The following is a 16,673-nucleotide window of genomic DNA, read 5'->3' on the forward strand; positions in this document are numbered from 1 at the left end:
TTCACACTTAAACAGGACAAGCAACTATTCCTCAAGAAAAAGACTCTTCACTTTCCTTGTATAAACCAACCAGTAGTAATAGAAGATACTACTACTGAGTTTTGACACCTTTCTTCGAACCTGTTAATGATTAATCCAAGGTCCATCATGAACCCAACACCCAACAGATGACACTCCTGTCTTTTTTTTTCTACTGCTACAGACAAATACGGATTCTGAGGAGAGGCCTTAATTCAAGGAACACATCTGTATTATAAATAAAAGAGTCCCAAGTAGTGAATCCAAGCACCAAATACATAATCATCCACCATGCTTGCGAGGACACTTCTTGGCTCTGTTCTGGACCATTGCCATTAGTGTTCCCAAGATAATCTGTCATGGAGTGGGAAACCATTGGCCTCAGGGCTGAGGATTAGTTCCTATTAGTTCCTTATTTAGCAGCAGACACAGATAAAAGGTTGGTGTTCTCTACATCTTGGCAAACGTAGAAGAGAGAATACAATACCCTGGCTAGTAACTCCATTTTCCTGAAGGGGAAGAGCATTCTTGTTAAGGGTACTCATTACTAGACAGACTCATATTTAATTCCTTTTCATCTTTCAACTTTTCCTATAAAAATTTGGTACAGAAACTTAGAGTCAGAATTATTTCAGCAAGTCTTAGCTTTCAAAAAAATGGCATCAAGGGAGGGATGCAGGCAAACCTCACACAACGAGGCCAGTATTTGCTATGGCTAGCTGCAATGTCTTCCAACAAAAATATCAAGACCAATTCTCCGTATAAAAGTCCGCAAGCAGCCTTTCAGCTATAAAGTTGCATACTGGTAGCAAAAAGATCTGTTCTCCTGGGAGAACCTGTAAGACCCTTTAGCAGAGTTTAATTTTCAGCCTGGGCTGTCCCAGGGGTCTCTGTGTTTCACAGGCGGTTGAGTGATTTTCTTAGTCCAACTATGCACAGTCCCAGTTCAGCACATCTATAAAATTGTCTGTCATTCCCTCCTTCCGTTAAAGTTAATGGCAGAACACCCCTTGTCTTCAGCCAGAATAGGTTCAAAGCTGTTATCCTTTACATTACCCTTGTGACTAACTCCTTTCTGCACTACTTTGAAAAATTATCCAATAAGAAAGAGATTTATTTCTCTCTTGAGTTTAGGAAGCCTATTTTGATACCTATAACTGGGCATAAGAGTTCCTCAGAGAGTTCTGGAAAAGTCTTATTGTGCTGCTAAATCTTACCAGAAGAAACGTGCCCATCACGTAGGCTACACAGAGTGAATTTCCCCCAGTTCAAGAGAGAGAAAGATTACAGATGGTCCGGCAAAGGGCCACCAAGACAACGAGAGGATTAGAGAACCTGACATACAAAGAGAGGTCAGAAAGGGAATATGCTTATGTCGCCCGCAGAAGAGAAGGCTCAGGGAGATCACTGTCTTCCAAAATGTAAAAAATAGCTGTAGAGAAGATAAAGGTGCTTTCTTCACCACCATACGTGGTGAGAGGACAAGAGACCAGGGGCACAAGTTGCTTCAGGGGAAATTTCATCTGGATATAAGAAAAATATTCTTCACCATGGAATAGGTAGCCAGAGAAATGGTGCAATTTCTCTTGCTTATTCAGCTTCACAGGTCCCTGGACAACCTAATCTATGGCCCTTGCACCAGAAGGTTGGTCCAGATGATCTCCAGAGGCCTCTCCCGACTTAAATCTTTCCTATGGACCTGTAATTTTAACTCTGAAAATTGTATTCATGTTTTTACTTTACAGAACACTTATTTTACCTCTCTCATCTCAGGGACAATTAAGTCCCCAAATTGTGGCCTTTCCAGACTGTTAGAGAATATATTCCCGAAGCTTAAGAAGATATTCAAAGACAGTTTTTCTGAAGTTAAAACATGAAAGTGGGTAAACTTTCCTATGTTATTAACAGACCGCTGGGCATGTGTAATGAAGTGCAATGAAAATATCCTCTCATATATTTAACCTTCTTCATGAAATCATGGAATTGTAGGATAGCTGAGGCTAGAAAGCACCTCTGGAGCCTAGCTATTTCAAACCTCCTGCTCAAGCAGGGTCTGCAAGAGCAGGTGGCCCAGATCAGTGTCCAGTTGCGCTTCGAGTATCTCCAAGGATGGAGAGTCCACAGCCTCTCTGGGCAACCTGTGCCACTCTCTCAGAAAAAAGCAAGTTTTTTCTTATGTTCAGATATAAGACTATAGCATGTTATGTACATGATACGCCTCCTGTATTTTAGTTTGTGTTGTCCTGTCACTGGATGCCACTGAGAAGAGTCTGGCTCTGTTTTCTTCATTCCTTCATCAGCTCCAGATCTCTCAGCCTCTCCCCATATAAGAGATGTTCCAGTTCCTTAATCACCTTCATGGCCCTTTGTGCTCCAATCCTATTGTCTCTCTTGACCCTTGTCTGTCTTTTACTATGTCCTATGTCTCCTATCCCATGTCTCTCTTATACTGGGGAGTCCAGAACTGGACACAGAGCTCCAGATATATCTCACCAGTGCTGAGCTGAGAAGGGTCACCTCTGTCAACCTGCTGGCAATGCTCTGCCTAATACAGCCCAGGAGGTTGTTGGCCTTCTTTGCTGCAAGGGCGCATTGCTGGCTCATGGTCAACTCAGTGGACACCAGAACCCCCTGGTCATTCTCTGCTGAGCTGCTTTATAGCCAGTCAGTTCCCATAATGTACTATACCTGGGGTTATTCCTCATCAGAGGCAGGATTTGGCAATTCCCTTTCATGATCTTCATGAGGTTACTGTCAGCCAATTTTCCAGCCTCTCAGGGTCCCTCACATGGCAGCACAACCACCTAGTGTATCAACCAATCTTCCCAATTTTGTTTCATTTGCAAACCAGTATTGACCCCTGAGGTACACCACTACTCATTGGTCCCCAGCTGGACTTCGTGCTCACAATCCTTTCAGCCCAGCAGTTCAGCCAGTTTTCCACCTACCTCCCTGCCCATACATCTGTTCCTCACTTCATCAATTTCTCTGTGAGGATTTTATGAGAAACAGCATCAAAAACCTTGTGAATTATTATGCTCTTGTCCATTTTACATATCTAAGTCTCTGATCACCTATTTTACTTTTCATTTGCCATATGTCATCTTTAAAACACTGCACAGCTAAACACTGCTTCAAGATCCTTATTACAGTCGGCTCATACACACATTTAAACTGACATCTATTTATGTTCTATGAAGACAAGCACAAGCTGAAGCACCCTCTTGAATTGGAAATCAAGAGAACAAGCACACGAGCCTTGGCCAAATAAAGGCGTATCAAAGTCTCAAAGACCTCAGCAAGTCATGATGTTGTCTCTGCAGTTATGAACAAAAACAATTAAAATTGTTTTTAAGATGTGTTTTGGCAAATAGTACTTGGATTTCCCCCTGTTCCTTTTAACCTGAGAGCCCAAAGAAACAAGCCAGTGACTATCAACTGTACTGGGGCAAGAGCTGCATGCAGCCCCTTATTTCTTCCTTACTGCCCAGTACACTGCCCAAGAGTAATTCAGTAATTCTTTCCGCATTTTGAAGAGTTAAATGAACCCCATTTGCCATACTCGTTCGATTAAAATGCTACGGTACACAAATTAGTTCTGGCAGATAGTGTAATTAAGTGAAGCTATGTTAATCTTATTCTAACCTCAAGCTATCCATACCTTTAGAAAGTGAAAGACTTTACAGGTAGGAACGTCTATGCTAATCATGTTATCTGCCAGCGTTTGGCCATCCTCCAAAAACAACTGAAAACCAAAGGAATTTGTTAAATTGAATACAGCTGTGCAGATTTACACCCCCGGAGCAACCAAACTATGTTCTCAGCATTGCAAAGTTGGTAGGTATCCTCAGAGTTGTTAATCACGTGTGGGCATGTTTATAATGTTTATTTTATTTTTGTATGTATTTTCACACTAAAAGCAGGGAAAACAGTATTTTGTATGTGGATAAAACTTATGGAACACAGAATATTCTACATCTTGATGAAAAAACACCTTTCCATATTTTTTTTTCATTTTTTCCCAAGCTAATTTGAAATACAAATGCAAATTATCGCATAGGGAATTTGCAACAATCCCTGGAGAACTTTATGCTTATAAACCACCAAATTAATTGCACTCACAAGTAGCTGCAGGTCTACTATTTATCTCTATGCTGAGATAAAATACAGATGATAATTTTTAATAATCTTAATGTTTAATGCACTACTAGACTAATACATACTTGAAATGTTTTTATTTATCAGTTTTACATCATGAACATGATACTCAGTTGTCCTCTATGCCTTGCTTTTATATGAACCCGAAGTGAGTGAACTAATTACTGTTAAATCATGGTGGTAATAATTTACACCCACTTCATACTGGTATAAAAATCTACTGGAGGTGATGAGAAGTAGAGAGATACGTTTGTATGAGAGCACAACATATAGAAAATGGAAACTCTGTTATCAGCATCTGTGTTTCTAGCTTAGAATATCCCAAATATTTAACATCACTGGTATCTACTCCCAGCCACGAATTCTTCCCAGAACAAGAAACAGGAGAAACCTTACTGAAATCATTTTAATGGTATTAAATACTACTGAAATCTTGTAAGATACTCTTTTGGGACCTTGGGGAACAGGTACTTGGGGTGAGTCAACAGCAAACTAGCAAGAAAATAGGTTAATTCATGAAAGTTTCCAGTTCTTTTGTACATCTTTACCGTAAGAATTGTACAGGCTCTTTAGAGCGATGTTAGGTTTTGATTACGGCACTGTCACAGGTGCACTAATGCATACACCACGGTAACACTGCGGAATATCTATTATCAGAAGAAAGGAGATGAAAGGGACACCCATGTTATGTACCCCATGTGGCTCTGCCAGTAAAGCTTCTTACAAGTTCCTGTGGAGATACTGCTCTCAAGCTGATGCACCACAGTAAACACCAGCTTCTGCGTCTGGTGCTGCAGAAGGTGGCCTGAATAGTGCTCGGAGTTACAAAGATCTGTGCTGGAAGAACAAAGTGAAACCTCATCTTTGTCTGATTTTGGAAACTAAAAAGCTTTCTGCAGAGTTTGTTTAAATAAAGGATAACTCCTCCAGAGAAGGCTTCCACTTTGGGGGAAAGCCATGACATGATCCTAATATGGATTTGAAGATACCCTGGCAGGGACTATAAACACTGCTGAGCCCCTGATCTGCTTCCGTGCCTCTGCCTGCCTGCCTGCCAGGGTGAACCAGTTGCACCGTGAACCCCATTTCATCAGCCCATCATTGCTCCAGACTGAGACAAACCCTTGCACAGATCAAGAAAAACACATTAAAGATTCAGCATGTTTGAGAAAGAGGCAGAATTTTGGGGGGAAAAAAGAACTAAACACAACCAACTTATTTCCCCTCCCACAGAGGGGGAGTGAAAAAGAAAAATAAAAGATTTTCAGCTTTGTCAACTGATGAGAAAATGTGAACCTCGGAAGCTCAGTAAGCTGTAGCTTGTCTGATTTCATACAGAACTGATATAAACATTCCTAAAATGATTCATCCCGACATTACAAAATGAAAAGGAGTGATGACAAACACAGGCATGCTATATAAAGGTAGCCAAAAAATAGTAGCTAGACTTCAGTCTGACTCATAGGAGGTGAACTCTGTTACACTGGGCTACCCCTGTTTTAACTAATGAATCCCATAAGAAGCAAATTTCAGAGGGAAAAAAGTTAATCTGAGGAGTTACTCTTTTAAACACATCTCTGCCTCAAAGGCTAGGAGATTCTCTAAAATGGCTGTTTATTTTTCTGTTTTGTGTTACTTTACAGATCAGATCAAATCAGGTTTTGTCTAAAAGCTTTCCCTGTTAGAGACTTGGCCTTACAGCTATCCTAATTTAACTGGCAGACATCAGCAGACATTATAACATCTCCAAACATGGGGAAATCCTAACCAGGGAACATGACTTAAGTATCAAGGGTGTCTGGATGATCAAGGCAAGACCACCATGCCTTGAATACTCATTGCTTCAGCCAGAGCCATTCCACTGCAGAGCTGATTCCCTGCAAGCAGCCCAGCTGCAGAAATATATCCCAAACACTTTTCCCTTTTGCTTTCCATTCCCTTATACTCCTTGTTGTACAACCTCAAACACCTGCAGTCTAGCTAGTGGAAAAAACACACCATAATGCTGTGGGATGCTCGGGACGCATCACTGGTCAGCTGCAGTGCCAGGAAGGATCATTCTGGTCATCTGGGGTCTAACTTCTTCTGTAACATAGACCACAAACCCACACCCACTAACTCCTGTGAGCCTGTAGTTCAGCATTTGCTACTTCACTTCGTGAAGTCTCAGTTGTTAAATTACTCTGAGAGTTCAAAACAATCTTTTTTCCAAGGTCTCACTCTATGAGCATTTGTTTCTTCATTTCCCTCTTGCACCACAAGAAAACACAAACGTTTACTCTAATAGATGTCTTAGAATTGTAAACAGACCAATAGTTCTAAGTGTCAAATACATATAATATGGCATAATATATATATTATTGAATAAATAATATGGAATTACTTTATTTGTTTTCTAGTAAGTCTGTAATAGCCCAACTGCTACCGTGTTGCTGCTCAGATACACTACAGATACACTTCTACATCATTCTGTAGACACTATTTCTTTGCCTCTGCAGCTCAGCAGAGGTAAAAAACTTGCTGACTAGCCCTTCACCCCAGCAGACATATTGCATTTCACAGAATCATCAAATGCACAAGTTGGAAGGGACCCGTAAGCATCATCAAGTCCACCTCCCTATAACACAGTAAAAATGTTTCAATCCTAGCAATATTCAGCCCATATAATTTATGCATTTCAAGTTGCTAGCTAGTGGAAAAAACAAACCACAGCCTTATGGGCTCCTCAGGATGCAAGCCTTTGTCTCTGAAGGAGTAAAAGGCAGTAGAGCAATATTTCTGCCCAAGGCTGCCTCTCCAAGTCCCCCAAGGGTATGTGGGCACACTGCCAAGCAACGCTGTGCTGAGCTGACAAATGCATGAACAAGGAAATGGAATGGCACAAAAGGCTCCTTCTCCATCACCCCCGAGCAGAAACTACAGGCCATCTCCAACACCTTGAGGAATGCTGCGTCCCTCCAAACTCCCTACCAGCACATACAGCATTTTGCCAGGCTGAAGTACAGGTCCCAGCCAGTCAGCTGGTCTTAATTTTAGGACAGCAAGAGGCTGGGAACTTCATTTCCTCTAATAGTTTGTCCACATGCATAGAAGTAGTGCTTGTTTTTTTGATTTTGACTTTCTCATGTACTTCCTAGACCTTTCTCTAACCTGACCTAGCAGCTAACCTGGAAGCACTACCTCCAATGGGGGAAAACACACTTCTCTGCTAAAGTCAGTAGATGCTTGTTATATATTGTAAATTTACTTTCATAATATCAGAAAAAAGACCTGCTCAGAAGAGTGATCTGACACCTTCTGTTTAAAGTATCTGCGGAAGGAGAACCCAGGATTTAGCGAACTTGAGTGTAACAATTTCTGTGTTCCCTTCATCCAAAAGTGTCAGATTTGTAAATTTAAATGAAAGTGAAGGTTTACTTTGGGTTTTTATACAGACCCCAAAACTATTAAGCCTAAAACCAAAACAAAGCAAACAAACAAGTCTAAAGAATTACTAAAGGCATCTGAAATATTAATCTATTCTATTTTTTGTTTTACTTAAATTCTGTGTCAAACAGCTGCTAGATTTTCTACTTCCATGAAGAGCAGACAAGCTCTAGGGATTTCTTTAGTTTGCCAGCAAGATATTTCACAATATCTGCATCTCCCTAAATGCTCTGTAAATCATCTCATAAAGACAAGTTTCGTAACCATTTGCACAAGATATTTAACAAATCTTCTTAGAATATCATGTTAGATTTTGTTTGCATTGTAGTCCCTTGTCAGTATGAACTTAGCTCTTGATGTCCTTACATGCTTTCTACTTAGGCAAACTTCCAACAACTTCTCAATTTTCTGTTATAAAGGATTTCAGATTTGGCCCTTAGGCTTTTCCTGTTGTGGGCAGTTTATTTCTCAAGTTTACAGTACAGGACATGTGTTTCTCCATCACCTCTAGTTTTGCTCTTTGGGCAGTACAAAATTTCTTGCTTAAAAGAAGCTTAGAGCTGGAACTTCACTGCTAGGCTGTTAACACCGTCACTGATTTTAAATGAACTCTGGATTATCCAGAGATAAAGACAACCTTGGCTCTACAAAAGACTAGTTTTCTCTTATAAAAGCAAATGTGTTACCTGTGACATTGCTTATACTCATGTATTATTTGCTGAGACCTTTCTGAAAAGGCATCAAGCACAAAAATGTAAATGTACAGATCAGGGCCGTGATCCAGTACTCCTATCATGCCTAAATCCAGGAACCAAATGGACTTAGAGGTGCAGAGGTAACAAGGAAAATTCAATCTGCAAAAAAAAATTCAAACCGATCACCACCAAAACCAGAGATGAGGCTTTAGCGGCTGCAGACACCCATGAGCAAGGTCTGCAAGGTGCAACTGTACCAGCAGCACAGAGCAGATACCGCAAAAAGAAGAGATGAGTGCTCGTAGTGGGTGACTCCGTTAAAAGGCATTGAGGGACCTGACAGGGAGTCACGGGAGGTTTGCTCCCTTCTGGGAGCTATGATCCGAGACATTGCTGAGAGAGTGCCACAACTTGTCAAGAGCACAGGTTACTATCCACTGTTACTCTTTCATGTGGACACAAGTGATGCTATAAGCCAGAGCCTGGGGAGAGCCAAGAAAGACTATAAAGCCCTAGGGGAACAAGTGAAAAATATTAGTGCACAAGTCATCTTCTCCTCTATTTTAACACTTGGAGCAAAATGGGCAGGCAATAACAGAATAATAATGCAAACCAACTCTTGGCTTGTAGCTGGTGCTGCTGCGAGGGTTTTGGCTTTTATGACAATGGGACTTTCCCCAGCAACCAAAGCCTACTAGGGAGGGATGGACTCCACTTGTCTGGAACGGGCAAGGGCATCTTTGGCAGTAGGCTGGCCAACTTGGTGAGGAGGGCTTTAAACTGAAGGACTTGGGAGGCGGGGTCCAAGTGGCAATCTAATGCCATCACATCCAACAGGAGAATAAGCCAGGCCAACCCAGGCAGTAACTAAGGTGCCTTAGCTGCCTCACGAGATGACAGTTGGAAGACCTACCACCTCAAGGGTGTGCATGGCTATAGCGGGTCCTCGTGCACGTCTCCAGGGGAACCTATGAGCTCAAATACCTCTCTGAAATGCCTGCACACCAACGCACGCAGTGTGGGGAATAAACAGGAGGCACTAGAGGTCTGCGTGCGGTTGCAGGGCCCTGATCTCATTGCAATCACAGAGACATGGTGGGATAGCTCGCATGACTGGAACGTGGTCATGGATGGCTACAGGCTTTTCAGGAAAGACAGACCAGCAAGGTGAGGTGGGGGAGTTGCTCTTTATGTGAGGGAGCAACTGGAATGCATCGAGCTCTGGCTAAGGAGGAAGGAAGAAGCAGCTGAGACCTTATGGGTGAAAATCAAGGAGCAGGCAAATATAGGTGACACTGTTGTGGGCGTTTGCTACAGGCCACCTGATCAGGAAGAGGAAGCTGATGAAGCCTTCTACAGACAGCTGGAAGTAGCCTTGCAATCGCAGGCCCTGTTCCTCATGGGAGACTTCAACCACCCTGATATTTGCTGGGAAAGCAACATGGCAAAGCATGCACAATCCAGTAGGTTCCTGCAGAGCATCAAGGACAACTTTTTGATGCAAGTGGTGGAGGAGCCAATGAGGTGACATATGCTGCTGGACCTTAAATATAAGGAAGAAGATAACCAGGGCAACATATTCAACATAGTCATCAATGACCTGGATGATGGGATAGAGTGTAACCTCAGCAAGTTCGCTGATGACAACAAGCTGGGAGGGGTGGCTGATACACGAGAAGGCTGTGCTGCCATCCAGCGAGACCTGGACAGGCTGGAGAGCTGGGCCGGGGGGAACCTCATGAAATTCACCAAGAGCAAGTGCAAGGTCCTGCCCCTGGGGAGGAACAACCCCATGCACCAGTACAGGCTGGGGGCTGAACTACTGGAAAGCGGCTCTGTTGAGAAGGACCTGGGAGTGCTGGGGGACAGCAAGGTGACCCTGAGCCAGCACTGGGCCCTTGTGGCCAAGAAAGCCAACGGTGTCCTGGGGTGCATTAAAAGGAGTGTGGCCAGCAGATTGAGAGAGGTTATCCTCCCCCTCTACTCTGCCCTAGCGAGACCACATCTGGAGTGCTGTGTCCAGTTCTGGGCCCCCCAGTTTAGAGAAGGATGTGGAACTGCTTGAGCAAGTCCAGCGGAGAGCTACCAAGATGATCAGGGGACTGGAGCATCTCCCTTATGAGGAAAGGCTGAGAGACCTGGGTCTGTTTAGCCTGGGCAAGAGAAGACTGAGGGGGGATTTCATCAATACCTATAAATATCTAAAGGGTGGGTGTCAGGACGATGGGACTGGACTCCTTTCAGTGGGTCCCAGTGACAGGCCAAGGGACAATGGGCACAAGTTGGAACACAGGAAGTTCCACCTCAATATGAGAAAGAACTCCTTCCCTGTGCGGGTGCCAGAGCAGGGGCACAGGCTGCCCAGGGAGGCTGTGGGGTCCCTTCCCTGGAGACATTCACACCCCACCTGGACGCGTTCCTGTGCCCCCTGCTCTGGGTGTGCCTGCTCAAGCAGGGGGGTGGGACAAGATGATCTCCAGAGGTCCCTTCCAACCCCTGCCATTCTGTGATTCTGTGAAATCAAACAAAAGCCTCAAAGGTAAAAAATGTATGAATAAGTAATAGCTCTAAGACATTTAGGTACAGTACTATAATTTGTCATACACATCCAGAAAACTCTTTCAGGTAATTTTTCTACCTACTCTGTGTTGATTAATCGACTTAAGAGTTTCACTGCCTGGCTTTCAGTAACTATTACTTTATAGAATTGTAATTTGAATACTAAACAGACAAAGAATTCTTCCTCAGTAATATATATTTGGATTTTGCCTGTGGATCTGGGTATCTGCATATGCCATCTTGTCCTCTCCCCTCCTCCAAGTTCAGCTTTGACTTATTAAAAAGTGCACACATACTCGCCCCCTAACTTGCTACATGCCCTAAATCACATAGCAAGGACTTGACCATCCATGAATATGAGCAGAGAATTCAAGTCCCTCCAGACTTTTCCTTTTCTTACTGCTGTAGAACTTTATGTGGAAAGAAAGGGAGAAAGACGACGCACTACAAATCCTCCTGATGGGATCTGCTTCAAATTAATCATCCGCGCAAAAAGATGGAGAACTAGAAAAGGGACAGAACTTCTTGATGCTTTTTGTTACCAGACTCTTCCAGCTTCTACTTCAATGGGATTTAAAATCAAATTTGTTATGCAGCACCAAAGTAGGGGAGGTCAGAGCATATTATACCACAGGAGAAAATTTCTAATTTCAAAGGAAGTTTCAAACTGCCTGTTGCAGGTAGTTGATCTCTACTTACCTGCTACCAGAACTAGGATCTAGACATTGAATGAAGAGCCCAAACTCTTTGGAGGAGCTGAAGAAGCAGCCACTCATGCTAGTATAAAGCAGATATTTCATAAAGTCCCGGAGTCTGAAGACTGGGATGTTTGCTTTCAGCTCCTTGTTTTGGTGTTATTCTTCACTTTATGTGTGCCACTTCCATGCCTTCTGCCTCTATTAACTCCATCCTGTGAAGCTACTAATCAGCACACAAGCACGGTACAGCTTAAGCAGAGAGGCAGGGAAAGCTCAACAGGAGATTATGTAAGTTACCTGTGTGTGAGTAACAAAGAGAGTATCTTGGAATACATGTATGTGTCAGTTAAAAAAAATTACTGAAGGACAACTTCAGTGCTAAAACAGTATTAATCTGAAAAGACAACAAACATCAAGCTCAAGATATATGTCTGTTGGAATAACAAATGAGGTCCTGGACAGCTTTATAGATATGAGTAAAGTACTAGGACATTTATCCAAAATATTTAACGTTGTGATGTTCACAGGAGCAGAAGAGGTGGTACTTTCTACATGGACAGTCAACTTCTTACAATGTAGATTAACATCTTCATATTAAGCCTTTTACCTTAATAACAGATGGCTTTTTCACTCTTTCCAAAAGGATCGCTGGATGCTTAAAGGGGAACTGTAGGATGGGACGGGGCATCCTACCAATGGTGCTGGGTCAGGAGGAATGATGGAGAGAGGAATGAAAACTCTGTGTCAAGTTAGTCAGTGAAGGTTGACCTACACAGACCAGGAAATGCTTTTTCTCTGCCTGAAAAGCCTGAGCTTAGTGGGCTTAGAACTACTGTTTCATAACTTCCAACAAAATGATGTCCCAAATCGCAGAGAAATCCAATATGGATTATTTGCATGAGTGACTTCAGTGAATAGAAGAATTGAGGTTGGGTCACTGAAATCACCAGATAAGAACTACAGAGTGCAGAACTCAGTTCAAGCCTCCCACCTCTTCAGCACCCGCAGCATCTGAGCAGGGATTCCCAGGGACTAACTCTAGCACTTCTCTAGTCAGTGTAGTAATGTGATTCAGAGGATTTAAGGTTTGGCTCCTGTCCTGAATGTCTCTTAGAAGAGTCTCCTGCCCTCGTACTCCGGAAGTATGGATTAGCCAAAATCACTCCCCTTTGTCTGTTTTGCATGATGAGAGTGCCAGTCTAGAGGAGGTGCTGTCTCAGTGTCTACAGAGAACGCATAAAACCCTGATGACTCATGTCCTGGGTGATAAAGTGGTACTTCAGATATTTTGTTATGGTGAAGTGTCAAAGTACCTGAAAAGGCAGTTTATTATCAACACACAATTGACAGAAATGAAAAAGAACAATCCCTTGAGATCCAAAATTTTAGATAAAAAATATATCTATATATATATAGATAGATAGATAGATATAAAAATCACTATTCCAAACAGCAAATCTATGTTGCTGCCATAAAACAGAACTTAATGAAGCCTTTCTATCAGCAGTTCAACTTCAGGAAAGAGGATACTGCAAACTGACTCATTCAATCACCACACCATCTGCTACGCTCTCCTCCATAGCCACCACTGTAAAAGGGGCAGTAAAGAAGCTTTGATGAAAGTCAGTTCTCTACTGAGTTCTCTACTGAGAACTGTCTGATTTTCTTTTCTCCTCAGAGGTGGTACATCTACTTTAGAGATGGTACCTATTGAAAGAACAGTTTTGAACAGTTTGCATTGTTCCTTGCATGTACCAGAAGGAAAGATTTTAAACTTTAAACTATTCAGCCAGCAGTTTAAGCGTGCTCTGAATTCACACCACAACAGCCGAACAGCATCTCCTATCTTTGTGCAATGTAGACTTCAGTTCCAAGGGGAAACAGGGGCATAACATCAGCTAGTGACAACCAAAACTATCACAAATTTGAGATAACAGATTATTTGATCCCGCATTTGTGGATGTTTGTTGCAAGGCAGAAGTTTTCACCTAACTTCAGATCTGAGCCATCTCCAGATTTAAGAGAATTCATCTCTTGGTCTTGTTATTATTTCAAGGTCTGTCACAATCTAAGTTCCATATGAAGTGATGTAATTGTTTCCTACATTCTTTTGCCACAAGCAAATCAACACTACTAAAACAACAAGGTTACCAAGCTTTACGAGGTGCTGGGAGTAGACACCAGTCTTTTTTGTAGCCAAGCTGTCTGAACTGCAGCTTGTGAGAGTTTGTGGCTTGCACTGACTCGGTAGTACACTCTGCAGAGACCACATGAAAGGACCCAGCACATCTTCTGAAGCGCTTAACATCTGCAAAACACAAGGCTAGTTCCACGAGGCTTACTGCCAAGCACTTCATGCCACGCAAGAAATGCCAAAAACATAGCAGAAAAGGTGACTTCTCTTGTAAGACACTAATGTATTTTGTAAACAGGAACCTACAACTGAAGTCACTCATTAGCAAAAAAAGGAAGTGCACAGCCATAAATGGTCAGTACTATGGTTTCATGCTGCTGCAAATAATCAGTAGTGTGGTTAAGTGTCTGGAAAGAGAGGGAACTCAATCCTAAGTGGAAAATGTAAGATGGAGATGGAAAGAAAGCCAATGCTACTATAGACTGCAAGCCTGAGACTCTTCTTGTTCATACAAGTTAAAATGAAGAGCAACCATAATGAAGTCAGAGGAAACAAACACTTTCCAAAATGTAAAAACAAAAAGATGGAAGAATCTCCAGAAACTGATTCTTTTTCTTAGTTTTGGTAAGAGGTGAGGCTTTGTGTACTAAAGAAAGTGGAAGAAATGTTTTGAACACATAAACTGTAATGCAGGACCATCCTCACGACTAGAAATCTGTACTATGCTGATGCTTGTTTTCTTTTCCAAGGCTTTTAAAGATTGCTATAGGCAATGACATTTAAACCGCATTCCACACCAGATGAGTTCCACACTTTCTTCCTCAGAAGTGCAAAGAAATGTCAGTCTTGGGAAGTACAACACTGAAGAGATAATTTCTGATGTTTCTTTGGATGGTCGCATCTACAGACCATATTGTGCACTTGGTCTGAAAGACAAATCTCCTTAAAAGAGCTAATCAAGTGGAAACACAAAAATCATTTGTCCCTTTACAAACCCTCGACTAAGAGATTTATGTACAGAAAATATTTCTCCCCCCTACAGATCAAAGTATCTTGGAACTGACTGTATTCTGCTCAGATTCAATTTTAAGATGCAATAATGTCCTACCTAAAATAAGTAAATCAGACTACAGGGAATACAGGTCTAAAAGCGTTACTCACACTGTTTTACATAGCATAGCAACAGTTGTGCACAGTTGTGTATAGAAACCAGTGAAAGAAGCACTGTAAAACGTGTTAAAAAGAAAACATTTTGTCAAATTGAAATCAAAGACAATGGAGCAATGACGAAAATATGAAGCTAGGAGCCCAGTATGAACTACCTAGAACTGGCTGGCAGGTCACCTGCAGGAATCCCAGACATCGGGTTATCCCTTCATTACCACTCCCAGCCTTTGCAATGGATAACAAAGTCAAGGTGTCACACTAGTGAATACAAAGTCACACAAGTGAATTAAAAAAAAAAAAAAATATCAGTGGAAGCATGCTTCAAAAATTGAGTTAAAAAATGCCAGCTTCCACACAATCCTGAGAGAAAACTGGGATCTCTGAGTGCCTGAACTTTAGAGCGTACAAGTGACATTGCCAGGAGGCCGGGGGAGGTGATGCCTCCCCTTTATTCAGCACTGGTGAGGCCACACCTGGAGCACTGTGTCCAATTCTGGGCTCCTCGCTGCAAGAGGGACATGGACTTACTGGAGAGAGTCCAACCAAGGGCGATGAAGATGATTAAGGGACTGAAGCGTGTCTCCTATGAGGAAAGGCTGAGAGAGCTGGGTCTGTTCAGCCTGGAGAAGAGAAGGCTTAAGGGGACCTTATCAAAGTATATAAATCCCTGAAGGGAGGGTGCAAAGAGGGTGGAGCCAGGCTCTTTTCAGTGGTGCTCAGTGCCAGGACCAGAGGCAGTGGGCACAAACTGAAACACAGGAGGTTCCCTCTGAACATCAGGAAACACTTTTTTACTGTGAGGGTGACTGAGCACTGGAACAGGTTGCCCAGGGCGGTTGTGGAGTCTCCGTCCTTGGAGATGTTCAAAAGCTGTCTGGAAATGGCCCTGGACAACTGGGTCTAGGTGGCCCTCCTTGAGCAGGGCAGGGGACAGGATGATCTCCAGAGGTCCCTTTCAGTCTTAACAATTCGGTGACTCTGTGACATGAAGCCTTTGACAGCCGAGCCAGGGCACCAGGTAGCAAAGAAGCCAGACTGGCAGCTCTGAGTTCAGAGCAACAAGGATTTTGTATCTCCAAATTCTCGTGTGCATTTTGCACCAATGACTTCTGCTCATTCCTTCCATCAGCAGGGGGAAGAATGCTTTCAACTGACAAAAAGGAAACGAAAATAAACACCACTGCACACGTTCCTGAACAATGCTTACCTCTTTATGCTCACTCGGTTATGATTCAGAGCTCCCTCTGGCTCCGAGTGAAACACATGGGAGCTTTGCCAGAGTGCAGTGGGAGTGGGTTCAGGCCTCCCAGTGTTTTCCTGCACCCCAGTGTTATGTAAGAAATGGAGCTAAACTGTAAATATTACACAACCTTGAAAAGGGAAGGGACTAGTAAAATATCTGCATGACTCCTTCACGCCGACTCAACCCTTCCTTTCCGCTTTTGCTTACAGTCCTGCTTAGAGTATAAAGATATGCCTCAACTGGTCACTGCTTGTCTTTTAGGCATACTCCAGGCACAGTGAGATGTTTCATCAGCTTAGACAGAACATCACATAGAGACCAAGCAAGACAACAGTGCCAGGAAGAAGGCTGCAGCCTTCCCCCTAGCTCTGCTGCAGTCATCGCTGCGCTGCACTTCCAGCATCGGAAGCCCCACAGACCCCTCATACCCCTCACGCTGTGGCTCTGAGCCCCACGCTCCTACACCAGCCTAGAAAAATAACACAGGGATTATCATCATCCAACAAAAGCAGCAGCAGTAGTATTCTAGCTTGCCTGGTAACTACAGGTAGATCAGACGGGAGCAGAAAAAAAAT

General features: G+C 42.8%; 1 protein-coding gene across 4 annotated transcripts in view; it reads right to left on the reverse strand.

Moving 5' to 3' along the window:
• NOX4 (NADPH oxidase 4) overlaps positions 1-16,673 on the reverse strand; it is a 113,110-nt gene that overhangs the window by 62,375 nt on the left and 34,062 nt on the right. The window lies entirely within an intron of this gene.

The sequence above is a fragment of the Phalacrocorax aristotelis genome, chromosome 1 (assembly GCF_949628215.1).
Source record: "Phalacrocorax aristotelis chromosome 1, bGulAri2.1, whole genome shotgun sequence".
In the NCBI taxonomy this organism is placed as follows: Eukaryota; Metazoa; Chordata; class Aves; order Suliformes; family Phalacrocoracidae; genus Phalacrocorax; species Phalacrocorax aristotelis.